This window comes from Bombina bombina, chromosome 1, assembly GCF_027579735.1.
Source record: "Bombina bombina isolate aBomBom1 chromosome 1, aBomBom1.pri, whole genome shotgun sequence".
In the NCBI taxonomy this organism is placed as follows: Eukaryota; Metazoa; Chordata; class Amphibia; order Anura; family Bombinatoridae; genus Bombina; species Bombina bombina.
This window is the reverse complement of record NC_069499.1, coordinates 1,314,547,769-1,314,570,176: the sequence shown is the minus strand read 5'-3', so window position 1 is coordinate 1,314,570,176 and position 22,408 is coordinate 1,314,547,769.

Sequence of the window (22,408 nt, the reverse complement as noted above, 5' to 3'; positions counted from 1 at the left end):
GCAACATTGTTGCTACTACACTGCACTGGGATTTTCCACTAGCCTGTCAGCTCATCCCTTAACTCCATTACAGGAGACTCTGCTACCTTTCATTCCCCTATTGTGAGTGTTTCCGTTCGTCAGGCTCACAATAAAACTAGTATTACAAGTTTAAAGTAAATGCAATCTCTTGAGCGCAATTGGGATTTACGCTACAATAATTACCAGGAATTTAGAGCTTTAAAGTTCAGTTACACTCATAATAAAACAATCTAATAAAGGCTCAAAGATATGCGCTATGATATGTTAGAAAAAAAAGTCAGGCAAAGGGTTTAACATTGAGATATATATATATGTGTGTGTGTCTGTTTACAGCTGCATTTATGTATTTATGTGTTTATATATGTAGTTACAGTCATATATTCACATATAAACACATAAATACATATGTACACATATATAGACATACAGTATATGCAAGTGTATTGGAGTCATTTGCAATAAAGTAGATGAAAACATGTAAAAACAAATTTATGCAATATTCATATTTAATAAAGTGTTATACTATGTATATACTGTAAATATTTCCCATTCCAATGTTCTTCACATATCAGAATATGTTCTATGCATTTATATACAGTATATCTGCACATAGCAGAATATGCTCTATGTATTATATACATTTAAAACCAATGCTGCTTACGACTCTTACGACTGCTGCTTCTTAACTTAAGTTTCCGGGAACGCTGGAAACTTCGGGGGTAAATTGCAGCATCTGCTGCTTGTTAAATCTACCCCTAAGCATTACAAAGAAGAACTAAATTTATAGTAGATCCTTTGAACAAAGAGGGCTATATTTTTCTTTGAAATCAATGTGATAATGTTCACATCAGAGTTTATGCTTTAATATCAGACAGAGGGATTTGATAATAACTTAGAGGCCCAGCTAAATGATTAGAGTAAATAGTATCAAGGTCTAAGGTTTGTACAACTATATTTGATGTCTGCTTTCTCCATTACATTAATTTCAATAGAGGAAAAATAACATAAACATTCAAGGTGGAATGCCAGTGGTCCGTATAACACACTTGGGAAATACTGTCTTAGGGCATTCACTTTTCATGAAAAGGCCCCAAGCCAATTTATAACATGCAAAATAAGTGCACAAGGGAGTTTAAGATTATTTTTTTTAACTTATATATATACTTTTGTCCCTTCTCTGCAGTCTTTCTAAATCCATGATGTCTTTAAAGTGGAAAATGTAATTGTATAATTTGTGAGAGTCAAAGTGTACATATATTTTGTAAATGGGTAGAAAAAAAAGTTTTAATTTTTTTATTATTATAGAATTGTGGAAAAATATTTTCACATTTTATAAATTATTATGTGTTATTATTTATAATAAAAAAGGAGGAAAAAGCAGAAAAAATGCAAAGGATTTTTTTTTAAGAATTCTCAAGGCTTTTGTAGGTCATGTCGATTACAGCAATATCCTTAATTATGCACCTCAGTGAACACCAAATGTCTGAGAGATAACTGTCTACTACTTTAACAGGCTTTTGATTTGACCATTTTAGATCACTTGAAACGATCGATGTAAACACGAATAAAAGTTTACAATGTGTCCGAATTGTATTTGCAAACATCAAGCATTCACATTCAATCACTCTTACTATCTTAGGATGTGTAAGGGAAACAAACACGTTTATTTCAACATATATTTTCATTTTTGTTGTGCCAAAAGCTCTATAAACTTAACTGTTTATACTTCAAATAAATGGAACAGATGCAGAAAAGAATTTTGTATCATAATTATAATAGTAATAACTGTACTTATATAGAGATTTCTTCCCAATGGAACCCAAAGCAGTTTATACAAATCCATAGCAGATACATTTAAAATAATAAAGAAACAGAAACATAGAATAAAATGATAACTGCATAACAGGCAGAATAGGAATATTAGCCATATGGAGCAAATGTAATTGTATGCCAGGTGTGTCTGGGTTATTTCTAGAAAGGATTATATTTGCATAGAGTACTAGACAATGTATTCTTAAAGGAGACCTCCTTATGCAAGTCAGGGGAATATATGTATTTTATGAGTAGGAAATCATGCCAATACAAGAGACTATAAAAGTGAGGCATACCACATGTACTAGGTTCACCAATATTAAGATAAGTGCAAATCATTGTTGGGTCCTTGCAAAGGGATATATACAGTGTTTAAATACCCCACAGTTTTGTGATTAGCCAATAAAAAATATAATTTATCTAATAGGAAATACTGTGTATAGATTTTTAGCAACATATCCACCAAAAATAATATTGTGAAGTAAAGACTCACAATGGCTCACAGCTTTTTCGTGCCATAAATTATTGTATTTCATGGAAATTTAGTTCTTTAAAAAGGTTCAAAATAGGGCCAAAAGTTGATATATTTTACATATTTTCCATTTGAATAAAAGATGTGATTGCTGCACCCCGGTGAATGACGGATGAGGTCAGTTAGAGCATTAAAAGAGAGGACGCTATGGCACTAATCTTTTATATATTTCTGGGCACTTTTGGAATTGGTAACCCTGGCTAATTTGTCTCTGCTTTAAAGTTGCACTATTCAGATTAGTGCTATTGACATATTAACACAGGTGCAATATCAACATATTAATGCAGGTGTACTATTGTTCTTTTTTTAGCTCCAGGCCTAGTTATTGTTTGACACATTTCTCCCTTTATAAGGTCCTTCCTGCTGCTTTCCTATTGCTCTTGTATAGGTCTTGCTCTGTGCTACCTGGGTGTGCTTTATTTCGTTTTTATGAAAACAAAAAGAAAGCACCTCATAGTGTAGTATTTTCAAACAATGTGAAACGATGCAACAAGCAAAAAGGTGAACAGGTACTCACAAGTGTGATGGACCTCTTAGCAAAAAAAGTGCAATCAGGCAGGCTTACCTTTTTACAGCAGTCAGTACGCTGTCGCCACAGGGTCCTGATTGTGGCCGGTGGGCTGGTAGGAGATCCACAGCGGGCAAATTTCTTAGGGCTGATAAGGAGATGTAATGTCTCTGGAGTAATCTCTGGTCTGGTTCCCAAAAGACTTGTCAAAATCTCCGGTTTCGTAGATCTGACAATTAGGCCCCAATATAACAGGCTCCAGCTGGTAGAGCAGTTAAGTTGTTGTAATGGCGTCTGGTGTTACCGTTTGACAGAATAACAAGATGATACTTGGAAAGGAAAGGACATCTGAGTAAAATAAAAACACATTTTAATGAGAGAGTTGACCAGGCAAATGCCATGTTCAGTTTGGGCCTGATGTGTACAACATGTTTATTAGAGTTAAATTAGTGCATATGATGTTGTCATTTAAACTGTTCAACCATTCTGTAAAATCGTACTTTGTTTCAACTCTAATTCTTTTTAAAATACCTCATGCTAAAATACTCACATTCCTCACTTTCTTGCGCTCCATAACATTTTATTAGTTAGTTAACGTTGGAGACTAAATTCAGAGAAGGCAAGAGCAGGAGAGGTAGCACCAGCAAAAAGCAGCGTTACTGAATAAGGTAGGCCTCTGAATACAGTACATAAGCCTCAAAAATGCGACTCCAAAGAAGAAGGAAAAATTAGTTTAGAGTCCCTTGGACACAGCGGCAATCAGTTTGCTATGTTTTTTTACTTTAACTGATGATGACCACCACAGAGCAGGAAGGGCAGTAGCAGGAGTGGAAGCAGCAGGCAGCAGAGCTGCTAAACATGGTTTGGTTTACAAATCCCGAAAATACACCTCAAAGGGAGGAGGACAAACACATACTTAGAGACCCTTGGACACAGCTGCCAACAGTTTGCTTCTATTTTTTACTTTAACTGATGATGACCACCGAAGAGCAGGAGAGGCAGCAGCTGGCAGCAGAGTTATTGGACTAGTTAGGCCTTTGATACACAGACACCCCAAAATACATCTTCAAAGGAGGAGACCCTTGTACACAGTGGCCAACAGTATGCTACAATAATAAACACAGCCAGCAGAAAAAAATTACACTTCCAGTGGGGAGCAGGAAAGTTAAAGTGATGATAAATTTCTCAAAAGTTGATAACTACAAATGACATAAAATAATGTGAAAGCTATTGTCACTGTATTTTTTTAAATATAATATTGCATTACTTAAATATCGATTTACTATGTATTAGAGTCCGACCTAGATACGCTCTGCCCCCCCTTCAACATACTTCTTCTAGCAGCACAGTGTAGAGCTCGGTTCAGCCCGCTCTCTAAATATTGATGACGAGATGCGGACGTCTCATACATTGTCCGCTCATGCTCTATGCTTCTCGTCCGGCTATAATGTAAACAATGAATCGCTGCTCCATAACTTGTTCGCCTGCTCTGAGGCCGTGGACAGGAATCAACCCGATCGAATACGATCGGGTTGATTGACACCCCATGCTAGCGGCTGATTGGGGCGGCATTGCACCAGCAGTTCACAAGAACTGCTGGTGCAATGAAAAATGCCAACAGCGTATGCTGATAAATCTACCCCTAAGTGTCGGGGCTGCCGGAGCGTGCACTATAACAGGAGCTGTTTAAAATAAAATACAGAAGTAAGCTTGCAAATGTAAAATTTTCCTGAATTAAACTAATATTATTTTTTTATTTTACATCAGATGGTAAAGAGTACTCCTTGTGAATTTACCATCACTTTAAGTAATAAAATGTTAATTTTCCATTGAGCTTTCGTTTTCCAGACAAATATAAGATAAAGAAGCAAGTGTGTGTACACAAATTGAAAACATAATGAGGCTTAATATTACCTGAAACTCAACCCATTGTAATTGGCGTTGTTTTTAAAGCACAAAACCAGCTACTTCATATACACAAATAAACATGAAAAATCAATTTCTCATGCATTTTATACTCTACAGCTGGTATATAAAGTCACATTAATATAAAACAATTTTACAGTGTACCGTCTCTTTAACTAATGATGACCCCCACAAAGCAGGAAGGGAAGGAGTGACAGGAGCTACAGGCAGAATACTTACTGAACTAAGTAGACCTCACAGTAAATGAACCTCAAATGGAGAAGAAGGACAAACACATGCATAGAATCCATCGGACACAGTGACCAGCAGTTCCCAGTGGATTTCGCATTGAAGAATGATGACCACCACAGACCAGGAAGGGCAGGAGCAGGATTGGCAGCAGCAGCAGGCAGCAGACATACTGAAATAGGTAGGTCTCACAGTACATAAACCTCAAAAATACACCTCTAGGGGAGGAAGAGGACAAACACTTTCCTAGAGCCCCTTGGGCACAGAAGTCAGTAGTTCACTGAGGATTTGGCATTGACAGATGATAACCACCATAGGGTAGTAAGGGCAGAAATAGGAGTGGCAGCAGCAGGTAGCAAACGTACTGAACTGCATCACTGTAGATAAACCTCAAAAGTACACCTTCAAAGGAGTTGGACAATCATGTACCTAGAGTCCCTTGGACATAGCAGCCAGCAGTTTCCTGAGAATGATGACCACCACAGAGCAGGAAGGGGTGGCAGCAGAAGGCAGCATACTCACTGAACTACATAGGCCTTTAAAGGACCAGTCAATAGTGATGTCGCAAACCTAAAATTTTGCGTTCGCGAACAGCAAACACGAACATCCGCAAAAGTTCGCGAACGGGCGAACCGGGCGAACTGCCATTGACTTCAATAGGCAGGTGAATTTTAAAACCCACAGGGACTCTTTCTGGCCACAAAAGTGATGTAAAAGTTGTTTCAAGGGGACTAATACCTGGACTGTGGCATGCCAGAGGGGGATCCATGGCAAAACTCCCATGGAAAATTACATAGTTGATGCAGAGTCTGTTTTTAATCCATAAAGGGCATAAATCACCTAAAATTCCTAAATTGTTTGGAATAACGTGCTTTAAAACATCAGGTATGATGTTGTATCGTTCAGGTAGTGTAAGGGTTACGCCTGCTTCACAGTGACAGAACAAACTCCCCGTTTAACGCACCACAAACAACCGCAAACAGTCCATTTGCACAACCGCAAACTCCCCATTTGCACAAGGTTGGATACCAAGCTAGTCATGTCCCGTTCCTTGACCTCACTGATGTCACTGCGTGTGCAATCACTTCCTGGGGTAACAGAAAATGCTCCACCCACAAGATACTCCTATTATATTACTGCACTGAGGATGCTGCCTGTATCTGTGTGTCCTGCTCCCTGGCCAGAGAGCACAGGGAACACCAGGTCGAGCAGCTGAATGAGGCTTCTGAGAAGAAGAAAAAGAAACTGAGAAATGTTCTGCAGAAACTGACCACAAAAGAGAGAGGAGACTGAGAATAGAGTCCAGAGTCTGCAGAAGCACAGGAGAGGAGTGCAAGAGAAAGCAGCTGGTGTAACAGAGAGACTGACTGCCCTGATTAGGGACATCAGGAAACAGCTGGAAGACCTAGAGAAGCGAGTCCTGAGTGAGATCACCCGGCAGCAGGAGCAGGTTTTACTCACAATCTCTGATCTGATCCAGCAGCTGGGAAAAAGAGAACGACGAGATAACCAGGAAGATTTGTCACATTGAGGAGCTGTGCAAAATGACTGACCCATTAACTGTCCTACAAGAATAGGAATCACACAGAGATTAGATGCTTGGTCGGTCCTCCAACTTCCAATTTGGGGCACTGCACGTGCAATCTAATGTGCCACCAGATAGGAGTGGTGTGTTAACTAGTACTATTCTTATCAGTTTAATCCCTGTTACGTTCCCTATCAGGGGACGTGTATATGGCATCGATTTTAGGAACCCGAAGATGATTTTAGGAACCGGGAGATGGAAAAAGATGCTTGGTCGGTCCTGCCACGAGATAGATAGATACATAGATTAGATACATAGATCAATAGAAGCAATAGATACATTTGATGATAGATACGATAGATAGATAGATTTGATAGATAAATAGATAGATTTGATAGATAGATAATTTCCCAGACAGAGAATTACAAGACAGGCCTTCTGGGACCCATGGTAAGGTTCCCAGAGGTAGTTGCGACGCCCGAGGCTCTGATTAGAACAGAGCACTCTGTGTATCGGCCCTCGGCCGGAATCGGAACATTCTTTAGCTTTCTGCCTGTCGGCCAAATATCCGTCTGCCAAATGTCCGTCTTCCAAATGTCCGTCTGCCAAATGTCCTTCTGCATTTTGTCAGAGCACCACGTGCAATCTACTGTGCCACCAGATAGGAGTGGTGTGTTAACTAGTACTATTCTTATCAGTTTAATCCCTGTATATGGCATCAATTTTAGGGAACCCGGAGATGATTTTAGGAACCGGGAGATGGAAAAAGATGCTTGGTTGGTCCGGCCACAAGATAGATAGATAGATAGATACATAGATAGATAGATAGATCAATAGAAGCAATAGATACATTTGATGATAGATATGATAGATAGATTTGATAGATAAATAGATAGATTTAATAGATAGATATATAATTTCCCAGACAGAGAATTACAAGATGGGCGGTTTGGGACCCATGTTAAGGTTCCCAGAGGCAGTTGCGGCGCCCAAGGCTCTGATTAGAACAGAGCACTCTGTGTATCGGCCCTCGGCTGAAATCGGAACATTCTTTAGCTTTCTGCCTGTCGGCCAAATGTCCGTCTGCCAAATGTCCATCTGCCAAATGTCCGTCTGCCAAATGTCCTTCTGCATTTTGTCAGAGCACTGTGTGCAATCTACTGTGCCACCAGATAGGAGTGGTGTGTTAACTAGTACTATTCTTATCAGTTTAATCCCTGTTACATCCCCTATCAGGGGACGTGTATATGGCATCGATTTTAGGAACCAGGAGATGGAAAAAGATGCTTGGACACCCAGTACAGGTCATTCTCCTTCAGCCATTTTATAAGAGGGTCCCTCAACAGGCACGACAGCATGAAAGACCACATATGCCATTACTTCCTTTTGCACAATCGAGTACAGGTATGGCATCGATTTTAGGAACCCGGAGATGATTTTAGGAACCGGGAGATGGAAAAAGATGCTTGGTCAGTCCAGCCATGAGATAGATAGATACATAGATTAGATAGATAGATCAATAGAGACAATAGATACATTTGATGATAGATACGATAGATAGATTTGATAGATAAATAGATAGATTTGATAGATAGATAATTTCCCAGACAGAGAAATACAAGACGGGCAGTCTGTGACCCATGGTAAGGTTCCCAGAGGCAGTTGGGGGCCCGAGGCTCTGAATTTGGGGCACTGCGTGTGCAATCTACTGTGCCACCAGATATGAGTGTACTATTCTTATCAGTTTAATCCCTGTTATGTTCCCCATCAGAGGACGTGTATATGGCATTGATTTATGAAATTTTGGCCGTGTACCTTACACTGCGGTGTCCCAATAGCTACAAATTTTTGGAACGCCTCAGACTCCACCAGCTTGTATGGTAAAAGCTGGCGGGCTAAGAGTTCAGACAAGCCAGCTGTCAGACGCCGGGCAAGGGGGTAAGTTTGTGACATTGGCTTCTTACGCTCAAACATGTCCTTGACAGACACCTTGACAGACACAGCGTCAAGGTTCCGAGCTGAAGATGTAGAAGATTGGGTGTCCTGTGTTAGCCAGTCAACTATGTGCTCTGAAGTTTTCGAGTTCAGGGTACGTGGCCTCTGAACACTGGGCATTATTCTAGGGACAAAGGGTATCACAGCACCACGACCACGACGGTCCCTGCGGGGTGGCCTGCCTTTGCCTGTCATTTTTTTTTAATTAGTGGTACTATGCGTGCAAGCTACTGTGACAACAGAGAGTGTTGTGTTAAGTAGTACTATTCTTATCAATTTAATCCCAGTTACATCCCCTATTAGGGGACGTGTATATGGCATGGATTTTAGGAACCGGGAGATGGAAAAAGATGCTTTGTCGGTCCTCCTACTTCAAATTTGGGGCACTGCGCGTGCAATCTAATGTGCCACCAGATAGGAGTGGTGTGTTAAGTAGTACTATTCCTATCAGTTTAATCCCTGTTATGTGCCTTTTTTTTTTGTTTGATTTTTGAAGCCACAGTGCAGCACCAGAGGCCAGAAAAATTTGGCATGTACACATGCCTGAAAAATTAGGTATTGTTGCAGATGCTGCTGTAGTAGCGGCCAGAAAAATTGATGTTTGTTTCCCTGGCAGAAAGTGCCCTAAAACATGGCGGCTTGAACCCTAGTTGGTGGCGGATAAGTCACGCAAGTCATCCTGCATTCGGAGATAAAATACAGCAGAGTGTGGACCATTTTTAGCCCAAGGCAGCTCATCTCATCAGGCCTTTTTTACTCAAATGTATCGCCCAATGTCAGTCCCTTGGGGATCCATCCCTCATTCATCTTAATAAAGGTGAGGTAATCGAGACTTTTTTGACCTAGGCGACTTTGCTTCTCAGTGACAATACCTCCTGCTGCACTGAAGGTCCTTTCCGACAGGACACTTGAAGCAGGTCAGTCCAGAAGTTCTATGGCAAATTGGGATAGCTCAGGCCACAGGTCAAGCCTGCACACCCAGTAGTCAAGGGGTTCATCGCTCCTCAGAGTGTCGAGATCTGCAGTTAAGGCGAGGTAGTCTGCTACCTGTCGGTTGAGTCATTCTCTGAGGCTGGACCCCGAAGGGCTGTGGCGATGCATAGGAGTTAAAAAGGTCTGCATGTTCTCCATCAACAACACGTCTGTAAAGCGTCCTGTCCTTGCCGGCGTGGTCGTGGGAGGAGTATTACTTTCACATCTTCCCCTGTTAGATTCCTGTTGTGCTGTGACATCACCCTTATACGCTGTGTAAAGCATACTTTTTAATTTATTTTTGAACTGCTCCATCCTTTCCAACTTGCGGGAATTCGGTAACATTTCAAGCACTTTATGCTTATACCAGGGGTCTAGTAGCGTGGACACCCAGTACAGTTCGTTCTCCTTCAGCTTTTTTATACGAGTGTCCCTCAACAGGCACGACAGCATAAAAGACCCCATTTGCACAAGGTTGGATGCCGAGCTACTCATGTCCCGTTCCTCGTCCTCACTGATCTCACTGAAGGTATCTTCTTCCCCCAGCCACGTACAACAACACGGGTACCAGATAGGTTACAGCAAGCACCCTGGGGTGCCTGTTGTGCTTAGTCTTCCTCCTCCTCCTCAAAGCCACATTCCTCCTCTGACTCCTCATCCTCACAATCCTCTTCCTGCGTTGCCGTCGGTCCAGCAAGCAATGCTGATAAGGCTGTTTCTGGTGGTGATGGTGACCACAACTCTTCCTCTTCCTCTTCACGCTCATCTACGACCTAATCCAGCACTCTTCGTAGGGCACGCTCCAGGAAGAAAACAAATGGTATGATGTCGCTGATGTTGCCTTCGGTGTGACTGAATAGGTTTGTCACCTCCTCAAAAGGACGCATGAGCCTATAGGCATTGCGCATGAGCATCCAGTAATGTGGCAAAAAAAATTCACAGCTCCCCAGAGGCTGTCCTAGCACCCCAGTCATACAAATACTCGTTAATGGCTTTTTCTTGTTGGAGCAGGCGGTCGAACATTAGGAGTGTTGAATTCCAACGTGTCGGGCTGTCGCAAATCAAGCGCCTCACTGGCAGGTTGTTTCGCCGCTGGATATTTGACAAGTGCGCCATGGCCGTGTAGGAATGCCTGAAATGGCCACACACCTTCCTGGCCTGCTTCAGGACATCCTGTAAGCCTGGGAACTTATGCACAAAGCATTGTACAATCAGATTACACACATGTGCCATGCACGGGATATGTGTCAACTTGCTAAATTTCAATGCCACCACCAAATTACTTCCGTTGTCAGAAACCATTTTGCCGATCTCCAGTTGGTGCGGAGTCAGCCACTGATCCACCTGTGTGTTCAGGGTGGACAGGAGTGCTGCTGAGGGGTGACTCTCTGCTTTCAGGCAAGTCAACCCCAAGACGGCGTGACACTGCCGTATCCGGGATGTGGAATAGTACCTGGGGAGCTGGGGGGGTGCCATTGATGTGGAGCAAGATGCAGCAGCAGAAGAGGACTCATCCGAGGAGGTTATGGAAGAGGATGGAGTAGGAGGAGTAGAGGAGGTGGCAGCAGGCCTGCCTGCAAGCCGTGGCGGTGTCACCAACTCCTCTGCAGAGCCACGCATTCCATGCTTGGCAGCCGTCAGCAGGTTTACCCAATGTGCAGTGTAGGTGATATATCTGCCCTGACCATGCTTTGCAGACCAGCTATCAGTGGTCAGATGGTCCCTTGCCCCAATACTGTGTGTCAGACATGCCATTACTTCCTTTTGCACAATCGAGTACAGGTTAGGGATTGCCTTTTGTGCAAAGAAATTTCAGACGGGTACCTTCCACTGCGGTGTCCTAATAGCTACAAATTTTTTGAACGCCTCAGACTCCACCAGCTTGTATGGTAAAAGCTGGCGGGCTAAGAGTTCAGAAAAGCCAGCTATCAGACGCGGGGCAAGGGGGTGACTTGGTGATATTGGCTTCTTACGCTCAAACATGTCATTGACAGACACCTGACTGTGGGCAGATGAGCAGGAACTGCTCCGGAAGAGAGACGGATTGGCGGATGGTTGAGAGGGGGCAAGGAGCACAGCAGTGGTTGATGTGGCTGAAGATACTGGACCAGGAGGAGGATGGTGGCTTTGAGTTTGTGTGCTGCTTGTCCTCATGTGTTCATCCCTTAGGCATTTGTGATGTGAGATCATGTGCCTTCGCAAAGCAGTTGTACCTAGGTGGGTGTTGGACTTCCCATGACTCAGTTTCTTTTGGCACAGGTTGCAAATGGCATTGCTGTTGTCAGAGGCAGACACATAAAAAAATGCCACACTGCTGAGCTCTGCGATGACAGCATTCTGGTGGTGGTAACAGCATGCGTTGATTGCATGCTGTCTGGCTGACCCCGGGTGCCGATGCATGCTGTCTGACTGTGCCACTAGCTCCTTGCAACGACCTCCCCCTGCTTCCAAATCGTCTCCTCCTCCTGCTCCTCTCTGTCTCCCCATCTGAACTTTCCCCCTGTTCTTCTTCTCTTCTACCGGGCGCCCACGTGACATCCACGGATGCATCGTCATCATCAACCCCTTCACTTGTATCTGACAACTCAACAATGGAAGCAACGGCGGGTACAACATCATCATCATCATCATAACACCGTGCGTTGTCCATGTCTGTAATGCTGCCTGACTGAGACATATCACAGTTATCTACATCCTCTGTCAATGATGGTTGCGCATCACTCATTTCTTCACACTGAGGTGTACATAACTCCTCTGACAGATCAAGTGAGGCGACTGTGGTGCTAGTGTCGGTGGTGGCGGCAGGTGGGCGAGTGGTAAGTTGAGAGGTGCCCGAAGCTAAGCTAGAGAAGGAGGATGGTACGTCAAGGTTATGAGCGGAAGCTGTAGAAGATTGGGTGTCCTGTGTTATAAAGTCAACTATTTCATCAGAACTTTTCATGTTCATGGTACGTGGCCTAACACTGGGCATTATTCTATGGCCAAAGGGAATCACAGCACCATGACCACGACAGCACCTGCGGGTTGGCCTGCCTCTTCCTGTCATTTTTTTTTCTCGATTAGTGCTACTATGCATGCAAGCTACTTTGAGTGGGCACAGTATACGCTGTGAGTCTGACACAAAAAACCAGACTGATGTTTCACAGTCAAAAAATTTTTTTTAAAAAAAATTTACACTACTGTTACAACAGACATGAGTGGTGGCACTAGTTGGCAAGTGGGCCTGGCACACACGCTGGCAGGCAGGCAACTGCTATTAGATTACACTAGCAGACTGATGTTTCACAGTCAAAAAAGTTTTTTTTTTAAATTTACACTACTGTTACAACAGATATGAGTGGTGGCACTAGTTGGCAAGTGGGCCTGGCACACATGCTAGGAGGCAGGCAACTGCAATTAGATTACACTAGCAGACTGATGTTTCACAGTAAAAAATGTTTTTTTTTTTTAAAATTACACTACTGTTACAACAGATATGAGTGGTGGCACTAAGTTGGCAAGTATGCCTGGCACACACACTGGCAGGCAGGCAACTGCAATTCGATTACAATAGCAGACTGATATTTCACAGTCAAAAAAGTTTTTTTTTTTTTAAATTACACTACTGTTACAACAGATATGAGTGGTGGCACTAGTTGGCAAGTGGGCCTGGCACACATGCTGGCAGGCAGGCAACTGCAATTAGATTACACTAGCAGACTGATGTTTCACAGTCAAAAATGTTTTTTTTTTAAATTTACACTACTCTTACAACAGATATGAGTGGTGGCACTAGTTGGCAAGTGGGCCTGGCATACATGCTGGCAGGCAGGCAACTGCAATTAGATTACACTAGTAGACTGATGTTTCACAGTCAAAAAAGTTTGTTTTCAAATTTACACTACTGTTGCAATAGATATGAGTGGTGGCACTAGTTGGCAAGTGGGACTGGCACACACGCTGGCAGGCAGGCAACTGCAATTCGATTACACTAGCAGACTGATGTTTCACAGTCAAAAAAGTTTTTTTTTTTTTAAATTACACTACTGTTACAACAGATATGAGTGTAGGCACTAGTTGGCAAGTGGGACTGGCACACACACTGGCAGGCAGGCAGGCAACTGCAATTTGTTTACACTAGCAGACTGATGTTTCACAGTCAAAAAAGTTTTTTTTTTTAAATTTACACTACTGTTACAACAGATATGAGTGGTTGCACTAGTTGGCAAGTGGGCCTGGCACACACGCTGGCAGGCAGGCAACTGCAATTAGATTACACTAGCAGACTGATGTTTCACAGTCAAAAAAGTTATTTTTTTTTAAAAATTTACACTACTGTTACAACAGATATGAGTGGTGGCACTAGTTGGCAAGTGGGCCTGGCACACACGCTGGCAGGCAGGCAACTGCAATTAGATTACACTAGCAGACTGATGTTTCACAGTCAAAAAAGTTTTTTTTTTTAAATTCACACTACTGTTACAACAGATATGAGTGGTGGCACTTAGCAAGTGGGCCTGGCACACACGCTGGCAGGCAGGCAACTGCAATTAGATTACACTAGCAGACTGATGTTTCACAGTCAGAAAAGTTTTTTTTTACAAAATTTACACTACTGTTACAACAGATATGAGTGGTGGCACTAGTTGGCAATTGGGCCTGGCACACACGCTGGCAGGCAGGCAACTGCTATTTGATTACACTAGCAGACTGATGTTTCACAGTCAAAAAAGTTTTTTTTTAAATTTACACTACTGTTACAACAGATATGAGTGGTGGCACTAGTTGGCAAGTGGGCCTGGCACACACGCTGGCAGGCAGGCAACTGCAATTAGATTACACTAGCAGACTGATGTTTCACAATCAAAAAAGTTTTTTTTTTTTTAAAAATTACACTACTGTTACAACAGATATGAGTGGTGGCACTAGTTGGCAAGTGGGCCTGGCACACACGCTGGCAGGCAGGCAACTGCAATTAGATTACACTAGCAGACTGATGTTTCACAGTCAAAAGTTTTTTTTTTTACAAAATTTACACTACTGTTACAACAGATATGAGTGGTGGCACTGCAGGCAGGCAACTGCAATTAGATTACACTAGCAGACTTATGTTTCACAGTCAAAATTACACAGGCAAAAAAAAAAAAAGATGTTCTAGCCCTAAAAAGGGCTTTTTGGGGTGCTGTCCTTACAGCAGAGATCAGATGAGTCCTTCAGGACTGTAGTGGACACTGAATACACTAGCCTAGCTATCAATTTCCCTATAAAATCAGCAGCAGCTACACTATCCCTCCTCTCACTAAGAATGCAGGATCAGAATGAATCTAAAATGACTGCTGTCCAGGAGCTGGGAGGGTCTGGGAGGGAGTGTCTGCTGCTGATTGGCTGAAATGTGTCTGCAGACTGTGAGATACAGGGTAAAATTTACTCAATGATGACGAATAGGAGGCGGATCGAACATTGCATATGTTCGCCCGCCGCGACGAACGTGAACAAGCTGTTCGCCGTCGAACTATTTGCGACATCACTACCAGTCAACACTGTATATTTGCATAATCAACAAATGCAAGATAACAACACAATGCAATAGCACGTAGTCTGAACTTCAAATGAATTTTAAAAGTTATGTCTTCTTCCACTCCTCCTGTACCATATGACAGCCATCAGCCAATCACAAATGCATACACGTACCATGTGACAGAGATCAGCCATTCACAAATGCATACACACTTTTTCTTGCACATGCTCAGTAGGAGCTGGTTACTCAAAAAGTTTAAATATAAAAAGAACGTGCACATTTTGTTAATGGAAGTAAATTGGAAAGTTGTTTAAAATTATATGCTCTATCTGAATAATGAAAGTTTAATTTTGATTGAGTGTCCCTTTAAGGGCTGGGTAACCTAGCTTTAGAATTCTACATTCGAGAAATGCCATTTGCTCCATGAGCTGCATTGACATTTGTGAGTGCTAAAGGTTTAGTATATTGCCAGTTATGAAATCACTCAAACTTTGTACGGTGGTTGGTGAACAATAGAGAAGCTCCTGAGCTTCTGTAGCCAGGGCAGATCACACAATCCTCTTATCATCTTGTCATCCCAATACCTCAGATGGTCTGTTGTAGGGGGAAAAGGACGTTTGAAAAGATAAGTCTTTACCATGTCTGATGGGACTTCAGTGAACACAACCAAACAGTCTACCCCCCCTAACTAAAATGCAGCTGCTTCACTCAGCTGTGTTGTGTTCCATCAGCTGCTGGTAGGAGATGAAAAAATTATATCTGCCCCCTTCTCCCTCACAAAGCATGCCTTCTTTTTTTGACAATACCCACCCTGCAAATCAGTTTGTACCTCCAAGTTGTCAGGTTATCAGTTCATAGAGAGCTATTTTTACTTTAATTCTGGGACCACACAAGGTGGATAGCATTGTTCAGGACATTTATCCAAACAGTCCCGCATACAACCTTTGAACTGTTCCTTCAGCCTCCTGACAAGTGCTGCTACCTCACTGCTTAATACTCCACCAGGAAAAACTTCATGATTTTCCAAGAAGGCATTCATCTTACTCAATAGGTGAATGAACAAGGGTATGACTTGACCAAGACCGGCAGTGTTTTGGCTTAAGTTCTCAGTGACATTCCTAAAAGGCTTTAGGATTGCTACCTAACTGACCAATATTGGTCCACTCATCTCTGACTAATGGACACCCGATTACAATGAATCGATCGGAAGCCATAGCCTGGATAGCCCCCTACTGCTCCAAGATATATTCCAGCATATCCAAAGTTGAGTTCCACCTAGTAGTTATGTCTTGATTAAGATGGTACTGCTTCTCCTGCTCCTGCCTAAGGAGCTGACTGGCCTTCTGCACCATTCAAGTAAAGCTGCTAACGTAGAATTGCCTTCAGGGATAGCAGCCTTAACCACCAGGTAGAAGATGTGAGCCGAACAATGAAGACCAATATAGTAACCCTCAAGTTACCATTTTGGGTGCCCGCTTATACAAAAATCACATTCCCAGGGGGACACCCGGGCGGCGGCCATCTTACAGGTCGCACTGAGCTTCAGCTCCTCAAGCTATCTTCATTGGAACCTGATTTAGCAGTGCATTTTTAGCAACACCTTGCTTAAAACAGTGGAGAGGCTGGACTGAAGAAGTCTGAATTCAAGATATAGGGTTTTTGAATAGTGACTAGGCTCTATAGCCCTCAGTACCGGACTTTGCACTTTGAGGCCTTCCCCTATTATAGAAGCCTCAGCCTGTCCCCACAACTAGCTGTGCCCTGAGTGCGCAGTACAAATCCTATCTCAATATGGATTCAGCTACCTTTTTGCTATTGAAGCTCAGCAACCTTCTAGATGCTTATCAAGTTGCTTTTGAAAAAACCCTGCAAACTGGGATCTACCCGTCCACAGTTACTGACCGGGATGAAGCCATGCGGGGAGACCGCGTCTCTATAGAGGAGGAGAGAGAGGCAGCTTTTGTGCCTCAGCAGCCAATACAGAGCAATCAAGCTGCATTACTAGAAGATCGGCAAAGTTCTCTGCCTACCCCGAGACAAGAAGATCCAGTCGGTCCTGATACTACATGTATCGGCGGCGGAGACACCTTGGGACCCTGGCGGACCATGCCGCATGCCGATGCTACTAAGACAGCTCTGGATCCTACACACGCCAAGCACTGTGAGAAAGGAGGATGCTCTGCGCTGATGCACAGCAACAGTGAGGAATACAAGTCTCATAGCAAGGCTAGTTTGCCTCCTATACAGCCAGGCGGTCTGAGAACAGGCACCTATGGCAACACCCCTACGCTAGCAAACCGTTCCAGATCATGCCATGCAACCGCAGAGTTTTCTGAATACTTGCACGCTCATGGTATGCAGAAGTCATTTTCAGTATGCGACCTGTTTCTTACTCTTCTCAGAGAGGAGGATTATTTCAAGGTACTCTGTCATCGGGGGGCACAAATACCTTACCTGAAACGGATCCTGGAGAGCCTGGTCGCACGTGAGCACTTCTGGGGCAATGCAATCCAGGATGGGGCTGCCTGGAACAGCCGGCTTGTCACGGATCGTTCTCCAGCGATGCATCTCTGGAAGTGCGCACACCAATATAGGACTGCTAAACAAGGTATAGGCTAATGTCACTGTGCCCTGACTCTATCTAAGCACTCTCCGGATCGCTTCTTTCTAAGACACGGTTCCTCCTTTTTGATGGCATGTACGCCTGAACTTTGGACTGATTAGTGTCTTAAGAGAGCTTTAAATTACCAACCTTGTCAGTGCCTCTTTGTACTGTTTTATATTGAATATCTGAACATAAGATGCATAACCCCTTTTTTTTTATTACACCCTTTATCACTCCAATAGCATGGAATTTGTCATGGCTTATTTTAGTGCCCTCTCCCAGTAAAGTGCTAAGCATATTAATGTTACTTAATTCTCTACGTGTAGGACTACATGAGGTAAATAGTAAGCACCCAACAGGGATTTTAGTTGTCCAGCTTAGGCCAAGCTGCTTGTTGGTCGCTGATGTCACATACAAGTACAGTTTAGCTTACACTCTAAGTAATAGAAAAGAAATGGTATTTGGTCTGGGTGCCGACTGGACAAAGAAGCAGGCTACTCAACATTTGATTATATATTTTATTTATCTTTTACTGTTTCTAGCGCTTACTAAAAAGTAGGATTAACCACTTATGTCCATAGTAAGATTATTTACAGGGTGAAATGTTCCCCCCTCTACTTAACTTGTGCTTTAAATTTTTTTAACTTGCCATAACTGTCATTGCCCTATACATAAGAGACCATGTACTGCTGGTTAAATTACTAATTTGTGCCCCCATCTCTCTCATGAGGATTGTAAGCCTGTTATGCTACCTTACATACTTACCAGCTACTGTTCCTTTGTAATCCTTAGTGATTAGCCTCCATTGCAGCCCCACTTTTAATATTTGCTTCTGGGATTGGAAAATGTTACAGGTTGTCAAACACCTCCCACTTTGCTATTATGGACAATAAGCCTAATATAAACTGTATATAATTAATGGACCAAGAGTTAACTCCAGGGTAACTACCATATATGTTATACAACTTTCCAGGGGGTCCATAAGCGACTAGTAAGGTAGCTATCCAAATGTTAATGTTTCTCTATAACACAAAATCGAGTTCTCTGAGATATGCCGTAATGATTGTAATTTTAATGCCTAGATGGTTTATGTGTTCTAAAGGTTGTCATTATATTCGTCATTTATGTGCATTACACAATTTTCTAAGAGACCAGGTAGTGCCTTTCCCCTTACATCCCCCGCCCCGATCCTAGCAGGTTCCCAGCGACCCAAAAGTGGCCGTTTTCTTACATTAAGGGGCAATCGTTTACTACCAAGCTTATAAATACAAAAAACAAATGAGGTCCTTTAAGGTACATCTAACTTCTGTCATATAACATCAAATACTAATCTTTGTTTCTGTACAATTGTTATCTCATGCCTTATTTCCATGTTTGAAATTCTGTTTATGTGTATCTGCATGATGCATTTTCATGTAATTTTTTTATTCCTCAATAAAAACCTTATTAAATAAAATCACATTCCCAACTTGGTATCTGCTCACCCACCTACCCACGTTGCAACCATTCTATAAAGAGCCTGAAATATATTTTTAGTAGTATGCTGCTCATCCAACACCTTGGCATGGAGGGATAATGATCGGAAGCCCTGCTGATCTACCAACCCACTCCAGCTCTTACTGGAGCTGCCTGTCACTGTACCACCACTAGCGGTAGCACTACCATCATCCTCATTAAACTCCCTTGGCTGCCACCAGTGTGCCATCAGGAAAAGGAAGACATAATGGCTGCTAGGTGCACTCCATAAGTCATGGTAAAGTGTACAGACTGTCCAGCAGCCTTTGCCAACTTCTCCTTCAACAATGCAAAGCAGGATCATTATAGAGAGGGGACTACACTCCTGCTTAAAGTGCTGCATTAAGAGAGGTGGTTGTGGGGAACAGCTGCTTCCATCAACTGCTTGAAAAGCTCCCCTTCAAGTATGGCACAGACACACAACCAACAGCTAATAGTTGACCTGTCAGATGGGATAATTTTCTGGACTGCTGCCTGGACATTCCTCTAGAGTAAAACCCTACAAAATCCTCTAGGATGGACTGAACACATCCTTGGGATGTTGAAGGTGGAACCTGTTTCTGCTGACTGCCATCAATACAGTGTCTCCTGTGCTGAATACTGCTGGTTGTGCTGCTCCCAGTGATGATAAAGAGATTGTTACACTGTTGCTGCTGCTGGTCCACCTTCCTCCCTTAATAACACAACCTTGCAGTGCATGCAGAGATATTGGTTCATCCCAGAGCTAATGAGATAACCCAAATTTCTCCCATGGCTAATTTCTTTGTCACACAATTTGCACGTATCAAAGCAGGCGTCTCCAATGCTAAAAGAGTGGTCCACACTTTTGAGTGACCTCAAGCAGTTGCTGTCTCTGTCTGCCCTTCTGACACTGTTGAGATTTCCTTGTTCTTGTCTTAAAATGTGGAACCGCTAATTCTCTCTTACATCCCTGGAACACTTTTCCTCTCCTGGTGGTGGTGGTGGCAATGGCTGTGGTGGTGGAACTGCTAGTGAGTCCAGTGTTGACAAAAATTGCACTACTAGTGGAACTAGCAACATGGGTAGTGAGTAAGGCTGTTGTAGATACTGACTGATCTTAAAAAAGGGGATAATGGTGTTGATGGAGAGGGAGAGAATACAGGAGACTGCTGGTCTAAAAGCAGGGGGGTTGTGATGCTGCTGCCTGTTGCGCATGGACTCTGTGGTGGCATCTGTTCCTTCTCAACTATCTCCTCAGGCTCATAATCAAATTCCTTCTCGTCTAGTGTACAGGCTATAACAGACATGCTTGGAGTAACAGTAATATCCTTAGCACCCAAAAGAGAGTCTGGAGATGTCTGCTCAATACTTCCCTCTTCTCCCTGACTGCTTGGAACCTTGAGATCATTTACATCTCCTTCACCATCTGCCATGCTGTTGCTGCAGTTGCTCAAAGACAACCTTTCAGATAGTGATAAATCCATCAAGCTGATGCTATAAAACATGGAGTGTGCAGACGAGAGGTGGAATTGGCAGTGATAGAAATTATGGTGGAGCTGGGAATAACACTGGCGCAGGTGGATTTGGGAGTAGACTGTTGTTATATTATGGTGCTGGGGAACCTCAAACTAGTTCTCACCATAGTACTAGGAAGGTGAAAAGATCATACAATACAGTAGAATAATAAAATTGTTTATTGTGAATTTATTGCAATAACACAAATCAGTAATTAGCTTAAATACATGTATTACAGTACAGAAACACAAGGCAAATATTAAATTTTAAATGCATTACTTATCTTCAGTTTTCAGATAAGGTATTAATAGTGCACAATGACAAAGAGAAGACAGGTAATCGAAACATCGCTGAGTGTTATCATTCAGTAGAACACAGGAAGCAAAATCACACAGGTGCTGTATAAAACTTTTCTCCAAGATGTCACCCACAGACTCTCCTTTCCTTCTCTTAATAACTCTAATAATTATATCTTCAGTTTAGAAGGTGTGTCTAACATTATGTCAATCATATTATTTCATTTAGCAAGGATATGAGCAAAATAAGTGTTTCAGTTAGTGCCTGGCAATGTCTCCCATTAGAGAATATCTGCTTGAGCAGAGAACATGTAATTTATTCTTAAAGGCAAACAAGTCTTATACTCTTAAAGACATATGTGATATATATATACTGTATTTACATTGTTTGGCTCTGAGCCTAGTAGTCAGATTGGGAGGGTGGGTGTCAGAGGTTACATGTCAGATCTTTAGAGAGCTGAAGGGGATAGACAATTAACAATTCCACACTCAACAGATTCAGTATGTATGTGTGTATATATATATATATATATATATATATATATATGTGTATATATATATATATATATATATATATATTTGTTCAAAGAGTGCACTCTCACTTCCAAAATTTAAATGCCAGGGTCCAAGCAGGTACGTATATAAATGAAAGAAAGCACTCTCTGGTCTTTTTGGTGAATATTTAATAGATCAAGCATGACGTTTTGGGGACACACTCCCCTTCCTCAGACAAACAAAAACTGCATTCAACTGAAAATTTAAACAAAATAAGCCCCTCCCCAGTGAACAAAATTGTGCCAAAACAGTTGTCATGGTGATCCTCAATAAACAAGTAATCATTAATTAATTAATGCCTAGTGCACAGTGCATCATACTTAATAACAAAAGAGCTCTATACAAGCATATAAAAATACCAAACTTGCTACGAGCAAAAACATTTCATGTGAAAGAATTACATGTGGACAAATATGCTCATTCTCATAATATACTGTGTTATATTGTCATCCCAAAATAATAATAAATATAGTACAAACATTGCTCATATATACCCCACATGTGTCCCCTAGCACCCTGGTTAGAGTGAACAGTGTGCATAATGTAGATAGTGCAGTGCCTAATGATTAATTGTGTTTATTTTTAACAGCCTAGATGGACGCCAGATCACATCTGATATGTAAATGCTATTGAGCTAAACAATAAAGGGCCATAGCCAAGGGCCCCGGTGTATGCCTTATCACCCATAAAACCTTTGGTGTATACATTACTGAGGCTAATTTAGACCACATCATTCTAATACATTATTTACCTGTTCCGGTATATTTCTGTTGCGGAAAAACGCACAGTTGAAGCGAGGGACACGCTCCTCACTGTCACCCTACATCTTTACTTAGAGCCATTCCCCGACGCCAAATGTCCAGAGTTAGTAGAAATAATACCAACAATGAGACCATGAAGATACAGCTCCAGGACATGGTGGTGAAATTCATGGCAAGGGGATAC